An 18,233-nucleotide genomic window follows, 5' to 3' on the forward strand; every position below is an offset into this window, starting at 1 on the left:
AAGATATGTGACATTCTAGAGCTATGTGCATATTCTGATTAGTGAATACCATGAGATGTGCATAGACACTCTGCAAAACACTTTTCTACCTGACAGGATAACCATATTCAAGAAAGGTAAAAATGAGACTTAGGTGAATCCAACGCATTTACAACTTAATGGCAGCTCACTTCCCTTCCCAGCACCAAGAGGACTTTTGTATCTCATTGTTGTTGAGTTTCTGCCATTGAGAAACAGAAGTCAAGTGACCCTTAAAATAAGAACGTTGCAGATTGGGAAGGTTTTATTTTTTTATTGTCCCTCTACCAAGATTGTGATACTGAATGGGATATCTCAAATGCAGGACTATGACTTCATTCCTTGGAGTTCCCAACTGGAAGAGATGAGGAAGAAACCCAACTTTCATGTAGAGGAGACAGCCCTGGATTTCTAGACCTCGGTTCCTATCCATCCTCCACATACATAGAGCACCAGCTAATGCTTCCTTTCACACTTCGTCCTCCCAGCCTCTGTAATTTACAGACTTCAGAAGTTTTAACTGAATGTTACTATAAGCCATCAATTAGTGTTGTTTCAGACCAGAGTCTAGTTGGAGGTGTTTAGAAACACAGAGCAATGCTAGGCTGTAATTCCATCACGCTCAGAACTGAACACAGCAGGAAAGCAGAGAAACCATCCACTGTAAACATCCACTGTACCTTTGACCATACTGAGCTCACTGAAGAATAAGGCTTTGTATATGCCTTTCCTAGCAGCTCCCAGGTTTAGTTCCCCTGAACTTGTTTTATAACAAATGCCTGAGAAACTTCCAAGGTAAAACTGGAAAATATCACACACTATTCCATAGCCATCTCTGTTTAATTCTGTTTTGTACAGAGGCAGCCTCAGCTCAGTACTTTACACTGGTGTTATCTGATCCTGAACATCTGTAGATAAGCATAGGATGTGTTGGGGATTTAGGACTTTACACACTAGCACTCAGAAGGAACTGGGCACTGCACTCGGCTCTGCAGCTGGTCTCTGGAGGTAATCCTGAGCAAATCAGTTTGGGCTCAATAAAAATAATTTTATATTATTTACATAATTTAGTACTGCATTTTCACTTATACATGTACCATTATGCATTTACATTTTCATTTATAAATAAATTTTGAATTATATAATTATAAAATAACAAAATAGGATATTATATGTTATCATACAAGTACCTATGCACAGGGATCTAGAGCCATCTGAAGTAGTCAAGGATAAGCCACAGTTTCCAGGTCCAGTTCAAAAAAATATGTGTACTTCTTATAAGACCTTTGTCAAATCTGCCAGCCCCGTGTGGATATTTCAAGTACCTTAGGGCATCTCAAATCACAACAGATGCATATATTTCGGCAGTTGAGCTGAGCTCTGAATCTCTGTTTTTCCCCATCACTCTGGCCTGATCAGCATAATGCTGAAACCTGGAAAATGCTGCTGCAGTGCACATAACAAGCAAAGGATCATAAAAATTTCTTTAGGAAAAGAGAAAAAGCAGTATGTATTAAGCCATCAAATCAGGCTTGTCTCTATCCATGTAGGATTAATTATTCTCATTTGTGTACTTGTCAACGTTGCATACAGGATTATTTTCATTTAAAATGTGAGCACATAACCACCTCACCTCTTCTCTTCTACTCAAAATGGAATCCTTCCCGTCCCCGAAACTCCAGAACACCAAATTAATTCTGCAACATCTGGAGTCAATGGTTAGGAGTGACAACATTCTCCACTCGTCTTTCCACTCAATTGCTCCCCAACAATGAAAAAAAAAGAAAAAAAAGCGTCTTCTGCAGAAACTAGGCAGTTAGTCTGCATGTGAAATGAAATGCAGTCATGAAAGAGCAAGGACACCTGGATGATTTTCTCTTTCCAAAGAAAGGATCTAATCAAGCCAAAGGAAGCAGAATTTCTTTCTACAAAGAATTAGACAGAGGCAGATCCAAAACTTCACCAGGAATGGAATTCTAACCTCATGTTTTGGTGTCTGCTAACACAACGGAATATGAGTGTGTGTTGTGCATTTGTGCAATTTTTTTGGCGTATATTAGAAAGAAGTAAGGTCCATCTTTCCATGCCTCCAAACAATTCAGTGAACAGTTCCACACAACTAGAGAATTGTTTTTGTTATAGAGATATATTGGTCAATTTTAAGTAGTTTCTACCAGAAGGAGCTCAGATCTCAACAGAGACTTAGGGAAGACATACTTTTCAGAACTCCCTGGAGCTCCTGTGCCTCCTGTGCATCCTGCCATGTAGATTAGAAACAAGAAATCCAAGAAACACAAGCTTGAGATAGACTTTTCAGGTCTTACAGAGGGTTTTTCTTGGTCCTAAGAACTCTCTGGGTTTGGACTCTCCTTGACTTCAATGTTCTAGTAGATTTCATGATTGTCTTTGAATATTGGGATACTACATGCTTCACTTTGGGAAAATAAATATATTATATAATCTTTTGTTCCATTATTTTCATGGAAATATTCGGCAGGGTAAAAGAGGTTTTTTTTTGTTTATCATTTATTTGTTTGTTTTCCTGGTAATTAGGAGAATTTGTTCCAGTTCAGAATTCAGATTATTTTAAAAACAGGCAGATGAAACCTTTTGGAAAATAAAATATGTCTCATAAGACTGATATTTCTCTTGAAAACCACCCACAAGCTGGGAAATAGATGAAATGTGTTGGCAGTATGGATCCTAAAGACGTAGGAGACGTCTTAATATGCTCTACAGCATTATGGGGAGGGGGTGAATGTACTTGGATGGGGAGGATAGAGAGGAGACATTTGGATGTGAATGGGTAGGAACACAGTAGCAAAAACATCTATTCCTGTACAGCTGAAAACTTACTAGCAAAAACACCCACTCCTGTACAGCTGACAACTTTTCTTATGATGCACAGCATGTCTTACAGTAACTCAGATCTACTTTAAAGCCATGTAAAAATTGTCCAAGATGCATAGAGTGTTATTCATCTGGGTTTCACATTTCCTGCATAATTATGTCACAGCCATCCTATGCATTCTTTCTTTATTGAGATTTACATTCAGGAAGTATCTAAATGTAATGCCAAAATAGAATTTCATCTCATGATATGGTCTATGTCTAGTTTCAGTGAAATTGTTGGCAAAACCTCCACCAATCTGGACAGGGGAGATGATCTAGGATACTGCAATTCGAGTACTGTGAAATCAGAGAGTCTACAATGCAATTTCCATTTCTCATGTCTCCTTTTCAATGAGGATTCACCAGAAGCAAAATGAGTCTCCAAAAGAAACATTCTTGCCTGGGTTAAGTGAGAACATTGGGACCACTAAATGCTTCCTAGTAATTCTCCTGTCTACCTTCTGACTTTACGTAGCTCATGTTCTTCCAATTTGCTTCCATGCAAGGGAGCTGGGGCCTTCCCACTGCACAGTATACCTCTACAGCTCTCTTTAACTTAGCATAGAAAGTAGCCATTCACAACCACAGAAAAATGTATTTGTTGACCCAGAAACATTGTTTGAAACTTCTTCTTTTCAAGAAGCTGAAAACTTACATGGTAGCTAATTTTCCATTTTCTCTCTCCCTCTCAAAAAAAAAAAAAAAGTGATTTTTTTTTCCGGGCATATATATCTTTATTTTTTTATTTTTTTCAACCAGAACAATGCTAAATCCATCAAAATTACGGATCTATCTCCTATTTGTTTCTGTAAATGACAGGTGCTTCTATATGCCCTCTATCTTGGTCATAAATACGTAATTATTGTAAATATTATAAGCTGCCACTGGAAAATCAATGTTGAAAAAGGTGATAAAACATGGATGTTTCCCAAGACATAGACTGGATTCAAATTATTCAGGACATTGCATTCTGTCCTACCTTCCTATTTCTATCTCCTATGTGTTTTTATATGCAGTGGGTTCCTGCAAAGAGTTCATTAGGTGAGTTGTATTAAAACAACTAAATAAAGTTACTCCTATCTTCAAACAATGGATAATATGAAAACAGAAAGAAGAGAGAAAACCAGGAAGACTCTTTGCTTAAGAGACAAATCCCCAGGACTAATTGCTCTTTTCAAAATTAGTCACTGTGCTTTTCCAGTAATTGCCTGTTTTCCAAACATCCAAGTGCTAGTTACTAAGCAAAAAGTCCACTGTCTGCTAGCATGGACAACTTATTAAAGTACTAGATCTACTCTTATGGAGCTGGAATGAAACCTATGAAACTGTTAACTAGCTTGGCAGAGAGACTAGATCCCAAGTCTCTCCTGAGCTAAGAGAACAATCTCTGGAATATTAAATAAAAGCAGAGAAACAATACCAGTTCCTTTTTCACTGTTATTTTGCATAACGTCCCTTAAGTTGTTTAATTTGAAGAGTGCCCAGAGGCTGGGCCCTAAAAACTACAGGTGGAAAAGAATGGGTAGTTTTGACAGTACTAGTGGAAATTAGGCACTCACAACATTTTGGTAATTCTCAACCTGCACAAGAACAGATGTCGCAGGCCCACAGACTGCCTCTGAAGGAACCTGAAACCTGGGGGAAATCTGCTCCTTTTGCCTAACTTTAGACACCTTCGATGAATCTGTCATATTAACTTGATGGGTAACAAAAGGACTAGTGATAATAAATTATTGTAGACAGGACTCTCTTCATCATAAAAAGTTTGGAGTAAATCAGATGAATCATAGCCTGTGTGCTTCTTTCCATTGATTAGAAAAACAAATGATATTCTAATAATAAAAGTAATAATAATAATCTTAAACCATAAATGATTTTCTAATCAAAAAGCTGATTTGGGCAAACAGCTCAGATGAAGACTTCTTATTTTATAGACCTCTTAACTGAGAAAAGGTGTGTGTCCTGCTCCTCATGTTTTTGAAAACTGTAAAAACTTTCAGGGTTATTCAGTGGCAAATTATAAGTTGTGAGACTTTTAATTCAACTTTTAGGTATGTAAAATGGAAATTGAGCAGCAGGTAATTTCCCAAGTCCTTTCCTAGCTATTAGTCTTTCTGGGCTTAAGTCTTCACTAACAGGATAAAAAATGATAGTACTATCCAGCTCCAGAAAGATGCTGTGAAGATAATTACATTAAAAATTACAAGGTGATACCATGCTACATAAATGGAATAATGCCTGGCATGCTTTAGATCACCAGTAAGTAATCTTCTTATCAAAAATATTTATATGATGTCCTGGAAAATTTTTTAAGGCATCTAAAATGGGACATTTCTCTTCTCCCTCTGGTTATCAACTGTGGTTTTAAAGATCACATTTTCTCTGCTTGTTTGCTGTTGATCTGTGAACAAATTTATTTCAGCCTTCCCACACCATCATGGTACCACTCCTTTCCTAATCTCAGGTCTCTTAATTATTTTATGCAAACTGGGACTGCCCAGTGATAATACTATATTGAATCAGGCCACTTAGCTATCTTCTGCTTTGAATGTACTTGCCTTACAGGAAGTAAAGAGAGGAATTTTGTGGGAGGTTTAGAGGAAAAGAAAGGAGAGAAAAACATTCATATCACATCTGGTCAATTTTGCAACATTGTAAATGAACAGAAATTAATGGATCTTTTCACCAGGAAAGGATGGAAGGTGACAGAAGTTATATGCTCTTTCATGAGCTCTTTAACACCCTAGCACTGTGTTAATTTCTTTCCTCTCTTCTACCTTTGTGTTAGCTATTTGCCATTCCATCAACTCCACAGACTGTAGCAGTGGATGATGGACAAGTCTCCCGTTTTAATGTGGAACACCTGGGCTTCTCTCCCATTGTATTAATGTTTTCAAGTCATATTGCAGCCGTAACCATCAGTCTGCTGGTAGTTTTTACACATTTTAAGTAATTTTTCTCCCTCATCAAGACATCAAATTAACATTGTAAAGGAGAAACAATGCCCATAAAGTATTTAGACAGAGAAATGGATAAATGATGTCTAATCAGTCCGGGTGTGAGTGATTGATTAATTCCTATTCTAGCAGTTCAAGATATTTAATGCTGTCAATCATTTATTTTCTTTTCAGTTAACAAACAAGTTCATTAACTCTGCTATTTCACCTGTTCCAAGAACTTTGAACCCTTTAAATCACCCTTCTCTCCAAGAAAGGTGAAATGATTCATTTCATGTCTGGTTGAATGTTTCATCCACCAATTTTAGAACGTAGTCCCGATAAAATGAACTAAAACCAGTGCACACTGATAGTCAAAACATACCGGTGAGTTATCACTGCCCAGTGATCTTCATATTAATAGATAAATAGCGTTGATGGAGACCCACAGTTGTGTGGCAAAATTGGGTCAAGGTAATCTAGGAAAATGGTTACCTGGGAAAACATTGCTTCTCTATACTAATGAGGGTGGACTTTGGGAGGTCAAAACTGAAACACAAAACTGTCCTTCCTCATTCATAAACAACACCTGAAACAAACTGCTGGATGCTCCAGAATTTATGTTATTCCCAGTTTCTCAAGATAAATTCCTTGCAGAGGCAGTTGGAGTTTTCATTTTTCTACATCTATTAGTTCTTTGTTTGTGCATTTCTTCCATTTCTGTATTTTCCCTGTTCTTTATAAGGTCATCTGAAGGTTATCTGACCTAATATAAGAAATGAATTCACTTTGTTTTATTTGTTTCCTCAAAAATAGACCAAAACTGCTGCTTCCAGAAATCTACTTGTCCCTTCCTTTATTCAGGCTGAGAAGCAGACTTGCTCAACAAATAGCTCCAATTTATGTCTATCATTCACAGTGTAAGGCAGTTGTCAGGGTAGAAGGATATGATATAATACAGCTCTGTCTGCTCTGTTTCCTGAGCTCCAGGGGCTTTTTTGTGGTGTTATTGACCTTGGCAGAGCTGAGAAGTTTTATTTAGTGTTGCTGTTTTCTTCACTGAAGTTTACATATTTTAACTGGTTTGGAAGATGTGTGTGTGTTTCAGAAAATAAATGACTCCAGGCATTCTGATTCTATCAGTCAGTGAGATATATCCTCCCCTGCTCTGAAGGCTACTACATTTTATAGCAAAACAGTTGAAGATACTATATGCTGTCTGTGCTGTTCTGCAGATGAAGGTTGCCAGGAGAAATCAGAAATGTATATTATTTCAACATTTTTTAAAATTAAAAACATTTTAATATTTTGTTGATGCTTTGAAAGCCCTGCTTTCTACCCAGAATATGTTACATTTACTCAATTCACAAGTAGATGACTAATTCTTAGAGGTAATGTTATGATTTTTTATTATTATTATTATTTTTTTTACATAACAGATATTTGTTAAAATAAAATTAAAAAATCCACAAATATATATATTATATATATTTTTAACCAAGGAATAAATAAAACAAATAAAAAATACAGAAAAATAAATACCCGTCAATAACTTTGTATCAAAGAGCATCCCTACAATGACAAACCACTGAATACCAGAAGCAACTTAATAAGTAGTGCAGCCACCTCCAGGCAAATTCCTACGAGAGTCAGCCAACAAGTACTATCTGGCATCAGTGTGTACCAATACAGTAACTTTAAGAATTTGAACATAAACAGAGATGAACGTACATAAAAATAAGTAATTGCCTAAATAAATAGATGTAGCAGCAATGTGTGGTTATCACTACTGGAAAGAAATTTCCTAGTCTGAGAAAAACATAGGACAGTTATCCACAGATCATGGACATGCCTATGTTTCTACAAAATCTGCTGCTTGCTTAGGGGTCAGGTGAATGTTTGACCATGTATTGAATGAGCAGATCTCTAATGACTTTGGGAAAGGATTTTTTAGCTGGAAGAGGAATGTGACTGAATTAACCTTTCTGAATGAAGAAGGGCTTATGTGGCTAATTTCCCTAGAGCTGTCTGGAAATTATAAGCTCCCAAGCTGTTTACAGACTATGAAATGGGCAAAGAAAACAATCGGGAAATGCAGAGAGGAACATTACATTTCCTCTAGTTTCTTCAAGGTTTTCTCCAGAGAAATGTTTGGGGCTCTGAAATGTGAGACATAAAATGAACAAATAAGCACAGGCACTTATAGCACATATTTTTCCAATGGAAGCATGGTTTCAGCTTTTGCTACACCCTTAATTATAATGAGCTTATTCAGAATGGTTTTAGGCAAATGTAAAAGATGTCAGGTAGCATCGGTTGCAGCAGAATTGTCACCTTGCCTACATTTTTTGTCAGACTATTCACCTTCAGCTGTCATTATTTCTGAAGAGGAAAGGTGGCGCAGATATTGCAAGGAAATGCAACAGTTCTGACACTTCCTACCTCAGGTGTATTACTGGTCTTTTTGTAGCTGTGAATAGAGGTGAGGCAAGGTCAGTAGAAATAGGAAATACCTTTTATGATATCCTTGAATAAAACACAGATGCTTTTAGTCCTCTTCTTTTTTTTTTGTTTGTTTTGTGTTTTTGTTTGTTTGTTTGTTTGTTTTCAGATCTCAGAAGCAGCAGCCTTCAAGCTAAAATCCAGCTTGAAAACAATTTCTCTGAATTTCACTTAGTCTCTCATTTCTCACTATCTCTGAGGCTCTCCTCTATAATTGTACAGCATATCTGGAGATGGGCAGGCTACTCAATAATTTTTCAACTGTAAAAACTTTGGGGTGAAGATATATTTATCTTTTGAGACTTGGGGCAAATGGCGTGATGTTTCAGTGCTTGGATCTTTCTCTTTCTCCTATATTTAGTTTTCTCTGTTTACTACAATTCTGAAAACACATCTTTCTTCACTTTGTATTTCTGGTGAATTGATGTTTCCATCAGGGCTGAATCATCCTCACAGCCAAAGCAGAAAGAACAGTACTTCTGGGGTACAAGTCTTCTGACTTGACTTATATGTCTGTTTTGGGATGAGATGAGTCACACTTGATGGGTCTTATTTTTCTCCATTTATTGTAAACAGAGTTCAGAGAACTACATCAGATATAGGTGTCTAGATGGAAAAGAAAGATGACTATCACACTAGTCTACTTAGAAGACTACCCAACCACCCATCCTTTCACATTTATGTGTACAGTATTTGTTCAGTGATCACCCTTGAGGACTCTAGAAATCAGTTTTATATGAATAACTCTATGTTGTTTTTCACTAGGATAGAATGAACTTTCTTTGTAGAAACCCATATGGTGCTAAGTTTTGGATTTGTGACCAAAACAGTGTTGGCAACACACCGATGTTTTAGGTGTTGTTGAAAAGCACCAAGGGTTTGTCCATTTCTCACTGTCCCTCCTAGCAAGTAGGCTGAGGGTGAGCAAGAGGCTGGAAGGGAATGCAGTCAGGACAGCATACTGTGTAACATCGTGCTCTGCAATAAAAGCTGGGAGGAGCTGGCCCGGGCTGCCATTGTCTGGGGACTGGCATCAGTTGGCTGGTACTAGCAAGTGATTACATTTACTTTCAGTTATTTTGTTTTATTTTGTTTCATCCCTCTTTTACTAACTGAAATGTCTTTATCTCAACCCATGTGTCTTCTCACTTTTGCCCTTCCAATTCTCTTCCTATCCCACAGTGGGGGGATGAGTGCATGCCTGTGTGGTGCTTAGCTGCCTGCCATGGCTTTACTACAACAAACACTCACTTTTTTTTTTTTTTTTTAACTCTTTCAGAGGTTGGGAGAATAATAAGATTTTTTGTTTCCTCTGCATATTTTATTGATTATGATAGAATCCAGTTAAATACTATTTCATTGTCTAGTTAAACAAAGAAACTAGAAAAGAGCCCAGAAGGTTTTCAAATTACAGGTACAAGACAGACTCTCTTCAAATAGACTCTGATGTGTTCAGCTCTGTCTGTGGGACTAGCGGTCTTTGCAGCTCCTTTCATAAGTAATCTCAGCAGTGTTGTATGAATCATCCATTCTTTATTGGGAACAAGAACTGTGATGTATCTGAAGGAGTTACTAGGATGACATCCAAATACATTTCCTTCCTCACTTTTGCTCATAACGTAGGTTCTTCTCCATGACTGATGTTTCACTTGTCCCTTGTGTGTTGTAGCATAGTACTACAACACTGAGAAGTTAGGTGGGCTCCTGCACAGTACCAATTATTAGATTTGCAATTCCAAAGGAACTATTATAATTACAAATGTGGTTAAAAATCAGGCCAAGTTTCTGAGCTCTCCAGAACTGGTCAAAATGCCAGGAATAGATCACTGTTGGGTCACTTGTATATCTCTTGCATCCATCAGCAAGCCTTTATGTCATGAAGTTCTTGTGATACTCCACAACTTTGTATCACACTATTTGTGAGAACTAGAGGAGTTGTTCTGCTATTCAGGCAGCCTTTGCTGTTTAAACACTTGTTTCAGTCTCTCCTGGAGAAAAGGCAGTGGAGTAGCTGATGACATCTAGTGGATTGCATCTGGTCTACATTTTGCTTGTTACCCACCCTCCCTTCTCCTCACCCAATTCCATACTGAAATAACATCCTGCTAAACTAAACCCACAACATTATTCTCAGCAGCTCTTGTGCTAAAACCAAAAGTCCGTAATTGGACTAAAATCTATAATGAGAACAAAAATAGAGTAACACCACTAAACTCAACACCAAATTTGTTAAATTCAGGTGACAAAAAATATTCTCTTTTTCATCATTAGTTTGTTTCTTGAGCTAACTTTCTTTCAATGTTAATTTCCCAAACATACCAATAAAAAAATGTGTCCCAAATTTTGCTGTCTTTGGCTCCCTACAGCCAAGTTTTGTAACATATTTCTCTGTTCAGTTAGAGCCCTGTGGCATTATTTCAGAGAATATCTTTCCCAGATTCAGGTTTTCTTTTATAACTACATGCAGCAATGACATGCTTCATTCCAGAATGTAGCTGTCCACAATCTTGATGTTATGCTTTAATTGAACCAAAATTACATTCAGTCAGAGCTTGAAATTTCTGATTTGCTCAGAGGACATTGTTTTCATACATGAAGATCTTGCTTTGTACTTCTTTTTCTCCTCAACCTTTCCCCCTTGAATTATTTAGCATTTAGAAAGCTGAGCTTTGCCACTTTTATTTCCATCCCTAGTTTTATTACTATCTAAGTGATTTACAAATCAGGCCTTGCATCTAATGGCATTGTGTATTTCCATTTCTAGTGCTCTTCTTTACTGTCAGCTCTTGTTGGATGGGGCAAACCTCAGACACAAATAACTGAAATTAATGTCAAATTGCATCATGTGCAGCTTGAATTTCAATTATGAGATCTGAGTAAAAATGCGTGTTTTCAGCAAACAGCAATAACACTGCGAAGCGCCTGGCCCCAAAGTGCACATTACTAGAGAGCATCCTACTTGAGACAGAGATACAGGATTGCAAAATCTTAAAGCAAATCTGCTTGGCATTTAGTTAAAACCAATATGCTGTGGGAATGAATAGTTATTCAGGCCTTCACCTTTTGTATTCACTGCCCCATGTCGGTGCCTGTTTAAAGCCTGAAACACAACTGTTTCCTTCTTGAATATTCTAAAGGGATAAATCTAACCCCTAAAGCCCTAATGCTTCTAAATCTGTGGAAGTTTGTATCTAAGTTTTGTGTCTCTGCCTGTCCCTAATTCTCTATTCACTGAAAGTGGTAGAAACCTGTTTATGTGAAGACATGATGGAGAATGTATTTCCCTAGTTATTATCTGGGGTTCATCTAGTGATATAGAGAAGCCAGACTTTGTCTAGGCTTCTGTTATACTCAGTGGAAAGAACTGGGTGCTTTGAGGGCAGATCCATTTTATCTTCATGCAGATGTCTAAACAGGTCAAAGGGATCACATTCTCACAAGTCTCTTCCTCTCTGTTGTCTTCAAAAGGTGTTGAGGCACGAGGTTATATTTAGAGACTACAAAGTGCAGTGCCCCCTTGCTGCTGAAATTTATGTGGCTTCAAACATTTCAGGCAGCTGAATGACCTACATATCCCCTCCAAACAGGGAGGTTGCAATGCAGCCATACATTTTGCCTTTAAAATTTCTTGAAGGTTAAAAAAAAAAAAAAAAGTCCATCCATTAGGGACTGGGTGACACTTTTGGATATTCTACCACAGGAAAAAGAAAATGTCATCCAGCACGCCCATTGCTCTGTGTGCACTGCCCTCCAAAGAAAAAGAAACAAGGCTCTCTTAGCAGAAAAAATATCTTTGTATTGTCTCAACAGCATACACCCACAGAAAGCTAACAGAAGGTGTCCAGGTTTTGACTGAAAAAGTCAGCTACAACAACACTTAACTTCTTTGTGAAACTACTATCTAGTACTTGATGTCCTGCTTAAAATGACAGCAATTTGGAGAACTGGAAAACTGCTTTCTTATAATCTGGTGCTCATCTTGCTATCGCAATCCTCGCTAAACAGGCACTGAATAGCCACCCAGACAGACTATTCACAGTCAAAGAACTTTAAAAGTGCGACTACTTAAAAATACAGAGAGAATATAAAGAGATTTTTAATGGAGACAATGATGTGGGTGTGCATTAAACTCTCAGTCACTAAGTCTTCTCTTTATCTGCTTAAGAGAAAGAACAAAGTCATACTTCTATAAGTATTCCTCTCGAAATATATTTAAATCTCAGGGAAGAGATAGCGAGTCAGCTCTCACTGCGTCTGCCAGCTCCCAGCTTAGGAAGTTGGCTTTCAGTTGGCCAGTCAGACACTCTGATCTGAATTGAGGCCATGAACCCCATTTGTATGCCCCATCAGATACTTACACAACTTAAGTGTTACTTGGGGCTGCAGAACTGGAAGGGCCAAGCCAAGCCCAGTCTCCCTCTCCCTGAAGGCACCACATAACATAGAGCCTGTATTTTGTGTGCTCTGATGCTTCTCTGCACATTATGGATTCCCAAATGCAAAATGACATCACCCCCCCCATTCCTTGCAGAGCAATAACATTACTTTGAATGAACTTGGATAAGCTGCAGCTGTTACTGCCACGGCTGTGTGTCAGGAAAGAATTTTTTTCATTTATTGTAGCTGCCTAAGAGTAATGTGCCTAGCTCAAGTTAGTGATCTAGGCTCCCTCTGTACCTGCTGGACTGACAGATTCAGCACCAGACGTTGCTTCATCCTGTTCTGAAACAGAGTTGAGATGTCTCTAGTAAATATACAGGAAGCTTAGACAACTGGCTCAGATTTAGTATTCAGCTTTAAGATAGCGAAGTTAGGTGAAAGCAAATCCAGCCTCAATATGAGTCTGCAAAATTGCTGACAACCAAGATCAAACGTGTTAAAATCAAAACATATGACTTTAGGAAAAAAGAACAGTATACTGGAAAGTACAGTCCTTTATAGGGGAAGGTAGAGGGAGCAAAGCAATACAAAAGAGCACTTTTCCATGGGCAAATTAAAAGTCAAGGATAAAAGAAGCCATTTATATTTCCACCAGATTCTCAGGTTCATCATGGGGCAAAACCTTCTGAAAGTCAGCCAAAAGGTCACCAGCAGGATAGAGATTTGATTTAAAATATTTAGACTGGCTTTTATTATCAAATGTAAATTAAACCAATTAGAAAATCATATTAAATGTAGACAAAGGAATGTCATTAATGCTTCCAGAATGTAATAATCATTACCAAGGAAGTGTATTGTCCAGTTTCTTGCCTTTGGGCGGGGGGGGGGGGGGGGGAATCAATTAAATTTAGCCTTTTAACTGCCTTTTAGAACCTTGTGACATTGATTTAATTCAACATCAAAGATATAGTAATAAACTGGGGGACAGTAAAGCAAAAACTGTGTAATAGGCAAAGGATGATGTACAGCACCTATAAATGAAGGTCTGAGAAAAGCCGGGTACTTTACTTGGGAGGATGGGATAAATTGGTACTACTCCATTGTGGTCATGAGTTCGGTGCCAATTTATTACAGTAGTAACGTGTATCCATGGGGTAAGTGGTGCAATTCCTGCAGCATAGTCATCCTGTGGAAGGTTTGGCTTTTGATCTTGTTGGTTGCTTATCTCCAACAACGAGCATCTTCAACTCGTTGGCATATGAAGGAAAGCAAACAGCTGTCAGAGACAGCATATTATGATATTCATGCAACAATTGTGTACCTTGGGTTGACCGTCTGCGTATCCGTCCTGTCTCCTGTACAATGTGAAGATGTGCATGTTACAGGTAACCAAATTCAGTGGGATTCAGAATGCAGGAGACTCCTTCTTTCCCAGTGTGATAACTGTGGGGCTGCTGTGGCTCTGTGTTCCCTGGTCCAGCCAGCAGCCAAGCTGAACTTATATTCCTAATATGTGCACGCACACACACACAAACAGAAAATACACACATGACCAGCCACGAATATGGACACTTTACCAGTACCCCATAAACCCACACAGCATTCACAAAAACTTGAAGAACACAAACAGGCCTCCTACCCTGCTTGCAGCCAGCCAGTCTCCCAGCTCACCTCTTTCACACACAAGTTCAGAACAGTGTGTTCACCACGAGAAAACAGCAATGGGTTTTAAGAAAATAGGATGGTGATTAAATGGCTCATATAACCATATTGACCAGCAACCTCTTTACTCATGAATATTTTTCCCACGTTATCTCCTGCCTGATCCACCTGCTTGCCTCCCTTACTTTTGGTCCTTCTCCTAAATATTCCATCAGTTTTGCACGTTCCTGCAATCTGCTTGAAACTTCCACATAATATGTTTTAAAGAATCTGCAAATTCTTGCCCCTTCTGCATCCCTTAATAATCTTAAACACCTTCAGGCAATAACCCTTCAAGTTTGCAAAGCATTCTTGGAAAGGTGTCTCTTTGGCTGACTCATCTACCAGGAACAGATTCACTGATTAAGGCTATAAGGGTTTGTTCGCCTCCCTGGGTCTTTGTGTTCAGAGAGATTAGCCTTTAATCACATAACCTAGCAAAGAGAACATGACATTTCTTTCAGATTTTTCCTGTACTTTATTCTTTCTTTTCATTTGCCCTTTGTGTTGTCCTCTATTCCCTGCCTTGTCTTCTAAATAATAACCAAATGTCAGCAGTTTCTGCAACAGGGAAAAAAGTTTTCCATAGTGGTTAGCCCATACAGGGAACTTTACCCCTGTGCCATGCTTGGGTCATTGCAACATCCAGTTGTGTCTCTTCAGCTCCCGAAGTAATGCCATTAAGCCATATATAGGTCAAGTTACTGTGGTCTAATGGGTCAGCTCATATTTCTCACTAGCAACATCAGAATGTCTCTTCAAAAGAACACAGACTCACTCAAAATATAATATTTGGGACACACAGAGTTGTTTTCTTGAGTGTTCCTTTGGACCTGCAGGGAGGTGGGACTTTGCAGTGATCTCACCTATTGATCCTAGATTGCATATATGCTTATTCTAGTGCAAAGCCATACACGTATACAAAAATACTTTCAAGCAGATATATTAATATTCCTTTCTAATTATTTCACATAGCAGTCCACATTTTACTACAGAAACACTTACCAAACTATTTTTAGGATACTATGATTCGCTTGTGCAGACTTCATGAAGTTCAACAGGGCCAAGTTCAAGGTCCTGCATCTGTGTTGGGGCAATCCCAAGTACAAACACAGGCAGGGAGAAGAATGGATGGAGAGCAACTCTGATAAGGGCCTGTGGGTACTGATGGATGAAAACCTGAACATGAGCTAGGATTTTTCACGTCTTGCAATTTTATTTATTTATTTATTTTTCCCTTTCTCTCCCCATTAATTCTATATAGGTCTTATATTTTCATCATCTTATTAACTCATTGTGGTTTTTGGTCTTTGCAGTCAAAATAAAATGCCTTGTAGTCCAGTCTTTTGGTCAATGGAAGCTGGAGGTTTAACAGCATGCAGATCAGAGTACATTTTATGTTTTTTGAAGCTCTGTGACTCAGAGTTAGGAAGAAGGAGATGTTATGTTGAAATAACAGGATCTATTCTCAGGATCTTTTAAAGCACTGAGTGATTTTTGATGCACACTCTCAACACCAAAGACCACTTGACTGTGGCTTGGAGACCACAGGAGATATATTATGCTTGTGGAAGTGTTTTCTACAAGAGTAACTCATTTAGATGAGGACACGTACTAATGAAACTGGCAGGTTGGAGAGAACTTTGTGAAATGCCACAGGCCAGTTTGTATGGATCAGTGATATTACCTTGGACCTTAAGCTCTGTCTATATGAACTGCTAACACATAAGCAAGACAGCATGACTGGCCAAGACCCCAATTACACTTCCAGCTTTTCCTAAATGGCAGGAAGGGTTAGGAAAATGTCAGTCTCTACTTTGTTGTGATTTGGAGCCTGATCTGGTCTCCAGACTAGGATAATCCATTCCACTCTATTAAAGGAAATGGAAAATCCATTCTATCTCTGTTAAAAGAAACTGGTTTAAGAGGAAGATTTTTATCTCTGTCTGAAGCCATGTTCTTAGACAAGCTTGATATTGGGGCTGCTGGAAGGAAGCTAAAACAAGGAATCTTTTTACTTTCACACTCCTTTTTTCCTTCCTCCTAGTGTTTATTAATATATGCCAAAAATTAACAACAGCATATTCTTGATGGCTGAATACAGGACATAGTACTAGCAATGCTTTAAAGCATAAAAAATTCTGTTTAAACAAAAGACTACCTTTTAACACAAAATCATCCCTGAGGATACATACAGTGCCTTGAATAAAGGTCAAAGGCAAACCATTTAAATCCAACTAGCAAATAATATTGAAGACAGTGCATGCCTATTCCTTTCTTGTTACCTACTGTCCTAGTTTCAGTTAGGACAAAGTTAATTTTCCTCGTAGTAGCTGGTAGGGTGCTATGTTTTGGATTAGGATGGGAAGAGTGCTGATAACATGCTGATGTTTTAATTGTTGCAGAGCAGTGCTTACACCAAGCCAAGGACTTTTCAGCTTCTCGCTCTGTCCTGCCAGCGGGCAGGCTGGGGGTGCAGCAGGAGCTGGGAGGGGACAGACCCAGGACAGCTGACCCAAACTGGCCAAAGGAGTATTCCATACCATCTGACGTCATGCTAAACAATATATAGGGGTGGCTGGCCGGGGTGGGGGGGCCGGCTGCTCGGGGATAGGCTGGGCATCGGTCAGCGGGTGGTGAGCAATTGCATTGTGCATCACTTGTTTCGTACACATTATTGTTATTATTGTTGTTGTTGTTGTTGCTGTTATTTTCCTGTCTTAATAAACTGTCTTTATCTCAACTCACAGGCTTCACTTTCCCGTTTCTCTCCCCCATCCCAGAGAGGGAGTGGGGAGAGTGAGCGAACGGCTGTGTGGTGTTTAGCTGCCAGCTGGGTTAAACCACAACACCTACAACTTGCATTACAGGGGACATGAACAACACAGGTCACCTGTTGATTCCAAAGCAGTCTTATCATATCTGATTCCTTTTCAAACCCTTTCATTTGTGTAGATTATTTAATTTAGCCAAGAAGCCCTGTAAAAATTTCCTTGTGATTCTCCAATATGAAAAGTGGCTATGTCCCTCCTTTACATCCCATCATTCATACCTGATTTTCTTTACTGTGACTCAAAAACAGGAGTGATCTCCTGAACCGTCACACTAAATGGTAATAAATGAAACTAGTTCTATTGTCTTCTGCTTATAGCAACTTCACCCCTGCTGTTGGACATGGCATCTTATTCTGATAAGGACTTAACATAGAAACATCAGTCTATTCTTTTTTTTTTTTTCTTCTTATTTCACTGAATGATGCATTCTTTACAAAAGTTAGTATCCTCAAGGGCAATTAAAATAAAAATGCTGAATATTTCCATGCATTCCCTTTTATTTTCCTGGAGAGAGTAAATCATACCTACAGCCCAAAGGCTAAAGAGAATTCATTACTGTGCATGTTGTTATCCTCTAATGTCACCATAAATCAGTTGGAAGTCTTTCCTCCCAACCCAAAGATCAGAAAGTTCCTCTGAGGTTAAAGTTTCGTTGTAGCAAGAAAATATGCTCAAAGCATCCTCTTTTCAGAGACTCTGCAAGCTTGGAAATACTTATATATCAGAGGTCCCCATTTTGAATGTACAGTTCTTCAAGCAGTGGTGAAAATTAGTAATGTTGATGACCCTTTCTCACCTTCTTTCTAAGTTTTCTCTTACCAATCAGCATTTGGAAAACTCACCTTCTTCCTTCTTTGCCAATTACTCATCTATTAAAATGTTATACAATACTTTAATAATGATAATAACATATTATAGTATATTTTATTATTGCTATCAGTAATAGTAATATTTCTGTTATATTCTAGTG

Source organism: Anser brachyrhynchus (assembly GCF_964034855.1).
Source record: "Anser brachyrhynchus genome assembly, chromosome: 2".
Lineage (NCBI taxonomy): Eukaryota > Metazoa > Chordata > Aves > Anseriformes > Anatidae > Anser > Anser brachyrhynchus.